Below are 13,551 nucleotides of genomic sequence, written 5' to 3' on the forward strand. Positions count from 1 at the left end.
CCACCGTTTCGCAACAATCCTCCAGCTCGGGCCTAACCAGCTTGTTTGAGATATTGAATTACTTTTGTATAAATTACAGCTTTCAGTGCAGTGGTTTCCATTTGAACCTGTTCACTTAACGGGTAATTAAACTGCTCGGAGGGACAAAGCTCAGTCAGTCATCTGTTCTTTGTACCCTGAGGCGTTAAAATCCCGATGGGAGGGACACATTTCCCGACAAGCTAGTTCTGCTTGTGGCAGAGTTCAGCGTGCTCCTGTGCAGAAGTCACTTCATATCGTCACTCTCTTAACTGCTCTGCACTTGAGAGAAGCCCCTAGCCAAGGGACCACCATCAGTAACTAGAAGGGGACCAGGAAGACCTTCTGATTTTAAGGATTGTACCACTCTGCGATGCCTCCCTGTACAGAGGCCGAGAAAGGTAACGTAGCCACAGTAATGTGTTGTCATCTTGCATTGCCAAAATCAAAGAGAGTTGGGTATGTAACCAGCCACACCAAAACCTTTGGAGAATTCAGTAATTCAACCTCCGTATGCAAATCTTTAATTTAAAAAGATCACACTCTATTTCACTGGTTAGGCCACAGCTGCAGTATTGTGTCAAATTCTGGGCACCACACTTTAGGAAAGATTGCAAGGCCTAGAATGGTACCAAGAATGTGGGACTTCAGTCACGTGGAGAAACTAGAGAAGCTGGGATTGTTCTCCTTGGAGCAGAGAAGGTTAAGGGGAGATTTAATAGAGGTGGTCAAAATCATGAAGGGTTTTGATAGAGTAAATAAGGAGAAATTATACTGGCAGGAAGGTTGATAACCAGAGGACACAGATTTAAGGTAATTGGCAAAAGAACCAGAGGCGAGATAAGGAGATTTTTTTTTAATGCAGCAAGTTATGATCTGGAATGCACTGCCTGAAAGGGTGGTGGAAGCAGATTCAATAATAACTTTCAAACAGGAATTGGATAAATAATTGAAGGGGAAACTTTTGCAGGGCTATTGGGAAAGAGCAGGGGAATGGGACTGATTGGATAGCTTTTTCAGAGAGCTGGCTCAGGCACGATGGGCTGAATGACCTCCTTCTGTGCTGTCTCATTCTGTGATTCCATTTATCTCCCAGTTCCACTTGCTCTCCCTTAGGTGTCAACTTGGCTTGATAGTATTGGGTCAGAGGTCGTGGGCTGAAGCCCCACTCGAGATTTGAGCTCATAATCTAGGGTGACACTCCCAGTGCCTTCCCATAACACAAGGAGGCCAATCTAGCACCAGGTATTTTAAGTATGTCGCTCCAAACTTTATATTACCAGTTGCACTGACCCTCCTGACATACTCTCAGCTACCTTATCTCCTCCTCCAGATAGTTGCAGTTGAGATGGAGAAGTTATTTGGATAGGCAGTCACTAGGGAAGAAGGGCTAACCCACACTGAGCAAGTTATTCAGGACAATTCACCACATTTTGGTATTAAAAAGGAGAAATTTGCAGGGCTATGGGGAAAAAATACTTAAATTCATGTAACACCTTTCACGACCTCAGAACATCCCAAAGTGCTTCATAGCCAATGAAGTACTTTTGAAATGTACTCACTGTTGCCATGCAGGGAAGCGCAGCAGCCAATTTGCGCACAGCAAGCTCCCACAAACAGCAACATGATACTGACCAGATGGTCTTTCAGTGATATTGGTTGAGATAAATATTGTCCAGCACACCAGGATAACTCCCCTGCTTGTCTTCAAAATAGTGCCATGGGATCTTTTACATCCACCTGAGAGGGTAGATGGGGCCTCGGTTTAATGTCTCATCCAAAAGACGGCACGTCCGACAGAGCAGCACTCCCCCAGTGCTGCACTGGAAGTGGCAGCCTAGATTGTGCTCAAGTCCCTGGAGTGGGCCATGAATCCGCAAACATCTGACTCAGCGGCAAGTGATTCCCACTGAGCCACGGAAAGAGCAGGGGAGTAAGATTAATTGGATAGCTTTCAAAGAGCCAGCACAGAGACGATGGACCAAACAGCTTCCTCGTTTGCTATAAGATTCTATGATAACATCAGAGCCAAGTGGCCACACAGTGGCAGAATCAATGATGGGATACCTCAGCCAGGCCAGTCCTCAGTGCACCAGGGCATCGCTGGTGATTGACCAGCCATTCTGGCTCATTAGTGGAACCAGAAAGGTATACCTGTCACCTGGGCCCATCTGCTTGCCTCCAGCTAACACGGCAAGCCAACACTATAATGGGTAAGGTGATTTGGGTTGGTTCCAGTGCTCTGTGCAAAACTTGGCGGCGGAGTGCGGGGGTGTAACCAAGCCTTGGTTCTTGCCGACCTGGAACGAGATTGTAAATTGATGTGGCGTGGGAGAGCTGTGTGGGTTTTACTTAGTTTAGAGACTCTGATGCCTGGTTTCCGCCCCATGTAAAACACCCGACCAACCAAGGCATAATACATACATACTGCTGTACAACCAGTGGAGCCACTAATGGTTGTCTGAAGATGGTGGAAGATTTCCACTTTTATTCAATACTTCAGATTGTTGACTTTTTTAGCAAGACATAATTTTAACATTGGACTCAGCTCCCCTCACCTGCAATTCTTGGGGTCATCACCCCTGTGCTCGCTTACCTACACTGGCTCCCGGTACAGCAATGCCGCGAATTTAAAATTCTCATCCTTGTGTTCAAATCCCTCCATGGCCTTGCCTCTCCCTATCTCTGTAACCTGCTCCAGCCCTACAATGCTCTGATGTTTCTGCGCTCCTCCAACTCTGGCCTTTTGTACATCTTGGATTTTAATCGTTCCACCATTGGTGCCTGTGTCTTCAGCTGCCTAGGTCCTAAGCTCTGCAATTCCCTCCCTAAACCTCTCCTCTTCCTTTAAGACACTCCTTAAAACCTACCATTTGGTCAACAGTCCTAATATCACCTTATGTGGCTTGGTGTCAAGTCTTGTCTGGTAACACTCCTGTGAAGCTCCTTGGGATGTTTTGGTACATTAAAGGCCCTACGTAAATGTAAGTTGTTGTTGAGGTAGGGAGTAGAGCTCAAGGGTGTTGAGAAGACACCTCCAATTGGCCAATGTCAAAAGGAGAACAGATTGAGGCAATGACAGTGAAGGTGACTGGAGCTCAGATTGTTGGTTTCTCCTCCGCACACACTTTAGGCCGAAGGTGACAGGGGCACCAAGTAAGGAGGATCAAAAGAAGTGGAACAAAAAGCAAATAAAAGCCACATTCTGCTTCCTCTTACATGGGTTAGATATATATATATATATATTAATTCGCTTATGGGATGTGGGCGCCGCTGGCAAGGCCAGCATTTATTGCCCATCCCTAGTTGCCCTTGAGAAGGTGGTGGTGAGCCACCTTCTTGAACCGCTGCAGTCTGTGTGGTGAAGGTACTCCCATAGTGCTGTTAGGTAGGGAGTTCCAGGATTTTGACCCAGCGACGATGAAGGATCGGCAATATACTTCTAAGTCAGGATGGTGTGTGACTTGGAGGGGAACTTGGAGGTGATGGTGTTCCCATGTGCCTGTTGCTCCTGTCCTTCTAGGTGGAAGAGGTCGAGGGTTTTGGAGGTGCTGCCAAAGAGGCCTTGGCGAGTTGCTGCAGTACATCTTGTAGATGGTACACACTGCAGCCACGGTATGCCGGTGGTGGAGAGAGTGAGTGTTTAAGGTGGTGGATGGGGTGCCAATCAAACGGGCTGCTTTGTCTTGGATGGTGTCAAGCTTCTTGAGTGTTGTTGGAGTTGCACTCATCCAGGCAAGTGGAGAGTATTCCATCACACTCCTTACCTGTGCCTTGTAGATGGTGGAAAGGCTTTGGGGAGTCAGGAGGAGACACTCACCACAGAATACCTAGCCTCTGACCTGCTCTTGTTGCCACAGTATTTATGTAGCTGGTCCAGTTAAGTTTCTGGTCAATGGTGACCCCCTAGGATGTTGATGGTGGGGGATTTAGTGATGGTAATGCCGTTGAATGGCAAGGGGCGGTGGTTAGACTCTCACTTGTTGGAGATAGTCATTGCCTGGCACTTGTGTGGCGCGGATGTTACCTGCCACTTATCAGCCCAAGCCTGAACGTCATCCAGGTCTTGTTGCATGCGGGCATGGACTGCTTCATTACCTGAGGAGTTGTGAATGGCACTGAACACTGTGCAGTCATCAGCGAACATCCCCATTTCTGACCTTATTTTGGAGGGAAGGTCATTGATGAAGCAGCTGAAGATGATTGGGCCTAGGACGCTGCCTTGAGGAGCCCCTGCAGCGATGTCCTGGGGCTGTGATAACTGACCTTCAACCACCACAACCATCTTCCTTTGTGCTAGGTATCACTCCAGCCAGTGGAGAGTTTCCCCCGCCGTTTCCCATTGACTTCAGTTTTACTAGGGCTCCTTGATGCCACTCGGTCAAATGCTGCCTTGATGTCAAGGGCAGTCACTCTCACCTCACCTCTGGAATTCAGCTCCTTTGTCCACGTTTGGACCAAGGCTGTAATGAGGTCGGGAGCAGAGTGGTCTTGGCGGAACCCAAACTGGGCATCAGTGAGCAGGTTATTGGTAAGTGCTGCTTGATAGCATTGTCGATGACACTTTCCATCACTTTGCTGATGATTGAGAGTAGACGGATGGGGTGGTAATTGGCCAGGTTGTATTTGTCCTGCTTTTTGTGGACAGGACATACCTGGGCAGTTTTCCACATTGTCGGATAGATGCCAGTGTTGTAGCTGTACTGGAACAGCTTGGCTAGAGGCACGGCTAGTTCTGGAGCACAAGTCTTCAGCACGATAGCTGGGAGGTTGTCGGGGCCCACAGCCTTTGCTGTATCCAGTGCACTCAGCCGTTTCTTGATATCACGTGGAGTGAATCGAATTGGCTGAAGACTGGCTTCTGTGATGGTGGGGACCTCGGGAGTAGGCCAATATGGATCATCCACTCGGCCCTTCTGGCTGAAGATGTTTGCAAACGCTTCAGCCTTGTCTTTTGCACTCACGTGCTGGGCTCCACCATCATTGAGGATGGTGATATTTATGGAGCCTCCTCCTCCTTTTAGTTGTTTAATTGTCCACCACCATTCACGACTGGATGTGGCAGGACTACACAGCTTAGATCTGTCCCGTTGATTGTGGGATCACTTAGCCCTGTCTATAGCATGCTGCTTCTGCTTTTTAGCATGCATGTAGTCCTGTGTTGCAGCTTCCCCAGGTTGGCACCTCATTTTTAGGTACGCCTGGTGCTGCTCTTCTACACTCCTTATTGAACCAGGGTTGGTGGTAATGGTAGAGTGTGGGATATGCTGGGCCATGAGGTTACAGATTGTGGTGGAATACAATTTTGCTGCTGCTGATGGCCCACAGTGCCTCATGGATGCCCAGTTTTGAGCTGCTAGATCTGTTCTGAATCTATCCCATTTAGCACGCTGGTAGTGCCACACAACACGATGGAGGGTGTCCTCAGTGTGAAGACGGGACTTCATCTCCACAAGGACTGTGTGGTGGTCACTGCTACCAATGCTGTCTGTGACAGGTAGATTGGTGAGGACGAGGTCAAGTAGGTTTTTCCCTCGTGTTGGTTCTCCCACTACCTGTCGCAGGCCCAGGCTCGCAAATATGTCCTTCAGGACTCGGCCAGCTCGGTCAATAGTGGTGCTATTGAGCCACTCTTGGTGATGGTCAATGAAGTCCCCCACCCAGAGTACATTCTGTGCCCTTGCTACTCTCGGTGCTTCTTCCAAGTGGTGTTCAACATGAATCAGCTGAGGGAGGGCAGTAGGTGGTAATCAGGAGGAGGTTTCCTTGCCTATGATTGACCTGAAGCCATGAGACATCATGGGGTCCGGAATCAATGTTGAGGCCATTTCTTCCCTGCCGGTGGGACAGGACATACCCAGTGATGGGAGGAGTTTGGGACATTGGCTGAAAGATATGATTCTGTGAGTATGACTATGTCAGCCTGTTGCTTGACTAGTCTGTGGGACAGCTCTCCCAATTTTGGCACAAGGCCCCAGATGTTGGTGAGAACTTTGCAGGGTTGACTGGGCTGGGTGTGCTGTTGCCGAGGTTGATGCCGGGTGGTCCGTCCGGTTTCATTCTTATGTTTCGTAGCACTTAGTTGCAACTGAGTGACTTGCTAGGCCATTTCAGAGGGTAGTTGCCCTAAAAGACATTAGTGAACCAGATGTTTTTTTTTAATGACAATCCAATAGTTTCATGGTCACCATTACTGATACTAGCTTTTTATTCCAGATTTATTTAATTAACTGAATTTAAATTCCCCAGCTGCCGTGGTGGGATTTGAACTCATGTCTCTGGATCATTAGTCCAGGCCTCTGGATTACCAGCCCAGTGACATTACCACTACACTACCATATAATGAAGCTCCCTTACGCTGTCCCATCAAACACTCCCAGGACAGGTACAGCACGGGTTAGATACAGAGTAAAGCTCCCTCTACACTATCCGATCAAACACACCCAGGGCAGGTACAGCACGGGTTAGATACAGAGTAAAGCTCCCTCTACACTATCCTATCAAACACACCCAGGGCAGGTACAGCACGGGTTAGATACAGAGTAAAGCTCCCTCTACACTGTCCCATCAAACACACCCAGGGCAGGTACAGCACGGGTTAGATACAGAGTAAAGCTCCCTCTACACTGTCCCATCAAACACTCCCAGGGCAGATACAGCACGGGTTAGATACAGAGTAAAGCTCCCTCTACACTGTCCCATCAAACACTCCCAGGGCAGGTACAGCACGGGTTAGATACAGAGTAAAGCTCCCTCTACACTGTCCCATCAAACACTCCCAGGGCAGGTACAGCACGGGTTAGATACAGAGTAAAGCTCCCTCTACACTGTCCCATCAAACACTCCCAGGGCAGGGACAGCACGGGTTAGATACAGAGTAAAGCTCCCTCTACACTGTCCCATCAAACACTCCCAGGGCAGGTACAGCACGGGTTAGATACAGAGTAAAGCTCCCTCTACACTGTCCCATCAAACACTCCCAGGGCAGGTACAGCACGGGTTAGATAGAGTAAAGCTCCCTCTACACTGTCCCATCAAACACACCCAGGGCAGGTACAGCATGGGTTAGATACAGAGTAAAGCTCTCTCTACACTGTCCCATCAAACACTCCCAGGGCAGGTACAGCACGGGTTAGATACAGAGTAAAGCTCCCTCTACAGTGTCCCATCAAAGTGCCACAGCCCCAACCTCAGAAGTTTCCCTACTGCAATAATCTTCCTACACGAGCTGCATGTGGCTTCTCTGAGGGAGACTGTCAATTTAGAGTGAATTAAAACAGAAGGTGCTGGAATTACACAGCTGGTCAGTCAGCATCTAGAGAGACAAGGCAGGTAATGAAGTTTCTGGTGTGTAACTCTTCATCGGCTCGGCATCTCCTGCTTTGAACTTCAGATTTCCAGAGATCGTGGCTCCCGTTTATAGCGTTGAATTAGCAGTGTTGTGCTGTGGATTGAAATTGGCAGAACACATTCCGACCCTCAACGACCAGCCGAAGGGGACACATCACTCACAGGATCAGCTGGATTTACTGGAAGGTTACTGACAAAAACGTCTCAAAACCAAACTGCATTTATTACATTTCGTTCTCTCTCAGGTTTTTACAGGCATGGACTAGTGAAAGATTTCTCAAAGTTTCGTCCAACAGGAAGTGGAGTAAAGTATTGCTGACCCATGCGCCCCCCCCCCCTCTCCCAGACTTTGCCCAGTTCTCACGAGCTGACACTTGCGGTAAGGCATCTTGACTTTCAGCTGTGGGCCTGTAACTGGTCAAGAAGGGTGGAGGAGCTTGAGTGTGTTGGAATGGGAAAGAGAAGGCGAGTTTCATTCGGAGTTGTTTTATTTTGAAGGATTTTCCTACAGTTCAAATGAACAGAACTGTCCCACGAGGTACAGGCTAGCGCCATTCCAGGAGACATTCTCAACTCCCAAAACAAACCATGCCAGGCGGCAAGAGCAGCTCCAAAGGAGTGCCCACAACTCTCCCACTCCGTCCTTGAGCCAGTGCGGTGAGACTTCAAGCGCTCAATGGGATCAGATGTTGGAAGCCTAGCACGCCTCTCAGAACTTGAAAGCTGGAAACAATCGACAGCCTCCCAACCCCTTCCAGGAACCCTCTCAACTACCCCCCTAACCCCTCGCTTTCTCCCATGCAGCAGGGAGCTAGTTAAAAGAAAAAAAATCAACTCAAATCACCTCCGTCCATTGCAGTAACTCATCAACTGGCATGTACGAAGCAGCGAGGACACGACAAATGTAAACCAGGCTCTCGCTGCCTCCTCCTTTGGAGACACTGGTTGTTGGGACTGAACAAGAATCTCGTTCCTCCCACAAACATATATTATTTTTAAACCAAAACCCAAAAACAAAAACACAAATACTGCTGGCGACAAAAAAGAAAAATTACGGCTCAAGTCTGTTAAGTGAAACTATCGAAGTGAAATCTTGTTAAAAGCTGAACACCAGGCTCGTCTCCTGACCATGTGTAAATAGCGAGTACACAGCAGCCCGTCACACAGACAACGCGCGTGCTCTTGCTGGGCGTGGTAATGTTGCTGGTTTTTCTCTCTCTACATTCTTCACAGCTCCAAGTTACAAAAGTCCAAGAACAAAAATAAACGAATTGTGCGTCACAAGCCAGAAGGCGCAGAGCAGGGTTGCTGCCTCAGTGTGAGGTGGTCAGGGGCGCCTGTGCAGTTTGATGGCCAGTGGGGAGGGGACGTTGGGAGCCACAGACTGGTGGGCAACGCCCCCCTCTTCAGTAAAGCCGCTTCTCGTAACTGAAAGAGAAAAAAATATATATATAAACGCGGGATCCCTGGAAATATCAGCGCGCCATCGCTGCAGTCCAGAACATGAGGAAAGGTCATTCATCCATCAATCTCCCTTCTTCCAGTCCACGCAGTACTACCTCAATCTGTCTCCAATCAACTGATAAACACTTGGCCAAAAAACTGGTCATTCATCTCAATGCTGCCTGTGAGATCTTGCTGTGTGAAGATTGGCTGCTGTGTCTGCCTATTAACAGTGACTGCACTTGGAAAGTAATTTGCTGGCTGTGAAGAGCTTTGGGACAATCTGAGGATGTGAAAGGTGCTGTATGAATGCAAGTTCTTTCATTGTTCCTCCTTCCTCCCAGCAATTGGCGACCAGTACGATGCTGGAAAGACTCCCATTTCCACGCTCTGTGATGCACATACGCCCAGAGTCACTCTCTACTCCTCATCTCAAACATACTCCTGCTGCTGCTTCATGTAAGCGTTATAAAGCTAACCATGTTTGGTGGGACACAATCTAGAAACGGTGCCACTTGGCGTTTCTCCACAGGTCAAGTGGACACGGTATGTTGACTTCACACACGCACTATCACACAGCACTGAATCCTCAGTGGTTATGCTGAGAAGTTCATCATTCCGATTGATAATCCAGACCCTAAAAAGTATTAGCATTTGAGAGAGCACGGAAATTCAAGGCAGGAGAGGACTTTTTAAACTGTGTGGCACAGTCACCGAGGCCGATTGTTGGACTACCTCATCGGCTAACTCAGCGCAGAACATGGGCTGAGCCTAGAGTTTCCTGCTCCGCATGGCGACACAGGGAGTCATTCCCGTCACTCGCGCCCCCTGCACTGGGCTTCGTCCTGCGGGGATCGCAAGTCCTGGAAGCGCAACACTAAATTCCGGGTGTGCACTCCCAGAGGGCCAAGCTCCAAGAGGGGAGCTCAAATTTGTAAAGTCGCTATCCATTGAATCATTGGGCAGAGAGGTTGTTCAGCAATGTTCTGTGCCTACTTGGCAATGAGCATCACAGGAGACACACGAGGGTGTGTTTTAACTGGCAAACATGGCTAACTATTAATCAATATTTGGCTTTACTTACATGGCACAAATGTGTATCTGACATGTGAATGCATGAGTGAAGAAGAGAAAGAAAGTGTAGATAAAACAGCCATCAAGGAAAAACACAGCTCTAGCTAAACGTGTAACTGCGAGCTACAGAATACCAGGCTAGTACAGCACATGCCCCAGGGGAACAGCAGTCCCTTTCATATTATAAGCAAGGCCACTGGTTTTCAGCTTTCACAGAAGAGTGGAGAGTGCGGAGCCCGATGCACAAACATCAGTAAAAAATTAATTAATTAAAAAATCCCGGAATCCCGCGTAACAGGAGAATGTAACCTATCGAGTCCCCATAAACCAGTGGCCCTGGCTCGCTATGCCTACAAGCTAAGGGGTGGATGCCAGCCTTGTACATGCACTATATAGGAGGCTCTAGAAGCACCACTTGGCTGGCTGTGGGGGTGGGGGGAAGAAGGGGTCGTTCCTGAGCAATTTTCAGCCCTTCCTCTCAGTCTGCTGTCCTGGACTCAAAGGGACGTCGCACCACCCCCGCCCCTGTACCTGTGGACTCTGCTGGCTCCTGAACAATTGAGCATGGACACCACCACACTCCAGGACTGATGAATCCGAGCACCATTCCGACTGTTCACCTATGCAACTAAACCATCGACCGTTGCAGAATTACACAACCCAAAGGAGCTTCAAGCTATCTGGTGGTGGGGGGAGCACTCGGACTTGGATGCTGCCCCCAGTAATATTTAACGAATCAACTCCAATCTGCAAAGACCCCCCTCTCTTTTCATTGTCTGCTTGCAAGCAAGAAATTCTCGCTCGGGTAAATGAGGCTCTGTGAGGACAGTTTGGAAGCAGTCGCGCATTGTGTGGCAACTACTGGTGAATTAAAATTGACTTCTGTTTGAGGACATCAGCCATGCTGTGGTAATCTCAAAATCCCAGAGACTATGCCAGGGTGGGGAGAAACACCTGACATCCAAAAATAGACAGAGTGATGTTTATTTAGGTATCACCTGTGGCTTTCACCTGAGTCAGAAGATTGTGGGTTCAAGTCCCGGAGACTTGAGCACATAATCCAGGCCGACACTCCAGTGCAGTACTGAGAGAGCGCTGCACCGTTGAAGGTGCCATCTTTCGGATGAGGCGCCCCGTCTGCCCTCTCAGGTGGGCATAAAAGATCCCATGGCACTATTCAAAGAAGAGCAGGATAGTTCTCCAATATTTATCCCTCAACCAATATTAAAATACATTATCTGGTCACCATCACATTGTTGTTTGCGGGATCTTGCTGTGCTTACATTAGCTGCCACGTTTCCTACATAACAACAGTGACTACACTTCAAAAGAGGCAGAGGGAGTGCACGACAGGGTTGGGGAAAGGGGAATGGAGAGATGGAAGAAATACACGAGGGAAAGGAACGGACAATTGATGGATGGGTGTTTGGTGCCATCCACTGGTGATCTATAGCCAGCTTTCAGTGGCTCAATAATGGAATGAGGATTGAGAGGCAGTGGCGAGTTGTTGCAATTAACTGCGCCTAGAGGTCTGTAACGAGGTTGTGGGGACACATAATTCACCATTTTCTGCATGTGCTAACTGACACATAGTGGCAAAAATCAAAATGGCACCAAGCTATGCTTCATTACACTCAGGAGCTGGGCCCGCTGCCCCACCTCCCCAACCACAATTGCTGTCACGCCTGTTTAATTGTGGACGTGGTTGGCTCAATCCATATCTCATGCATAAGGGGCAGCGAAGCCACACCCTCACTCCGGCCTACATGGGCATTTACCCGGCAGTTGGCACAATCCGGTCAAATCGCAAACGAGGATTTGGACCAACTGCGCTCGTGTAACTCAAAGCCAACGCACAGAATAAAGCGGTGAACTTGCAACGGGGTAATACCGGGTACCCTCTCCCATTGAACAGGGTTCTGCCATGTGATCTCTCCCAGTGGCCACGGTTCTGCCGTGTGACAGGAAGGAGAATGGTTCAGACGAGTTGAGACTTCCTATTTCCGATTACAACAGAGTTGAAACTCTGTAATGTCTTAATCTCTGCAGTGTCCTGTTAAAGCTCGGAGGATCTCCTGTGCAGAGTGGGACTGGATACGAGAGACATCCGTGCGCAGGGAATGAGACACCTGCAATTTCTCATCCCAACAGGTCACAAAGGTTAACCAATACCAACTGCTCATCCCGAAAATCACGGCATGGGTACAGAGAGTGTACCGTTGTAATGTAGGAAACGCGGCGGCCAATTAGTGCACAACAATTTCCCACAAACAGCAACATGACAATGACCAGATAATCTGTTTTAGTGATATTGATTGAGGGATAACTATTGGTCGGGACACCGGGGATAACTGCCCTGCCCCTTCTTATAATATTGCCATGAGATCTTTTATGTCCACCTGAGGGGGCAGACGGGGCCTCTGTTTAACATCTCATCTGAAAGTCAGCAGCCCCTCAGTACTGCACTACAGCTAGCCGCCTAGATTTTGTGCAAGAGAGTGATACAGGCCGGGGGGGGAGGGAGAGGGGGAGCGAGCGGGGGGGGGGGACCAAGCGGGGGGGGGGGGGGGGGGGGAGGGAGCGAGCGGGGGGGGGGGGGGGGGGGAGGAGGGAGAGGGGGAGTGAGCAGGGGGGGGGGGGGGGGGGGGAGGGAGAGGGGAGCGAGGGGAGGCGAGGCGGGGGGGGGGGGGGGGAAGAGTGGAGCGAGCGGAGGGGGGGGGGAGCAAGCGGGGGGGGGGGGAGGGAGCAAAGCGGGGGGGGGGAGGGAGAGGGGAGTGAGCAGGGGGGGGGGAGGGAGGGAGAGGGGAGCGAGCGGGGGGGGAGGGAGCAAGCGGGGGGGGGGGGGGGGGGTTGGGACCGAGCGGGGTAGAGACAGAGAGAGGATACACCCAATACTGCGACCCCTGATTCCCTCTGAATACTGTGGGCCGAGCGTCTCACTGCGGGGTGTATGGGGTGGTGTTGGACTTCAAACGGTGAGACGGCTGAGGGGATAGGCTGCAACTAGCCCACCACTAAAAGCAGAAATGAAAATCTAAGTAAGTAGAAGAAATGAAGACACGTGTTGGGTGACCTTACGAATGCAGACCATGCACACCTCCTTCTACCTGAGCGGAGATGGTTCTCTTCTCAAACTTCAGCTCTCCCGGTACATCATTGACCTAAAAAATGGGCAGAGTGGAAGAAAGGGGAGGGGGGGGGGAGAAGGGGAGGGAGGGGGGGAAGAAGGGGAGGGAGGGGGGGGAGAAGGGGAGGGAGGGGGAGAGAGAAGGGGAGGGAGAGGGGGGGAGGAGGGGGGGGAGGAGGGAGGGAGGGGGGGAGAGAAGGGAGAGGGAGGGAGGGGAGAAGGGGAAGGAGGGGGGAGGAGGAAGGGGGGAAGGGGGGAGAAGGAAGGGGAAGGGGAGGAAGGAAGGGGGAAGGGGGAGAGGAAGGGGAAGGGGAGGAAGGGGGAGGGGGAAAGGGGAAAGGAATGGGGGGGAGGGGAAGAGGAGGGGGAGGAGGGGGAAGAGAGGGGGAGGTGGGGGAAGAGGGGGAAGAGGGGGAAGAGAGGGGGAGAGGGGGAAGAGAGGGGGAGGAGGGGAAGAGAGGGGGAGGATGGGGGAAGAGAGGGGGAGGAGGGGGAAGAGAGGGGGATGGAGGGGGTAAAGAGAGGGGGAGGAGGGGGGA

At 50.3% G+C, this 13,551-nt stretch overlaps 1 long non-coding RNA gene across 1 annotated transcript; it reads right to left on the reverse strand.

Moving 5' to 3' along the window:
- Positions 1-7,572: 7,572 nt before the first annotated feature.
- LOC147105804 (uncharacterized) lies at positions 7,573-13,049 on the reverse strand. The gene is made up of 2 exons (XR_015081591.1): positions 12,964-13,049; positions 7,573-8,796 (listed from the first exon to the last, which is right to left on the reverse strand). It is a non-coding gene; the product is annotated as an uncharacterized LOC147105804 (long non-coding RNA).
- Positions 13,050-13,551: the final 502 nt, after the last annotated feature.

The sequence above is a fragment of the Somniosus microcephalus genome, chromosome 17 (genome assembly GCF_052327205.1).
Source record: "Somniosus microcephalus isolate GS21.2 chromosome 17, FLI_Smic_1.0, whole genome shotgun sequence".
NCBI lineage: Eukaryota > Metazoa > Chordata > Chondrichthyes > Squaliformes > Somniosidae > Somniosus > Somniosus microcephalus.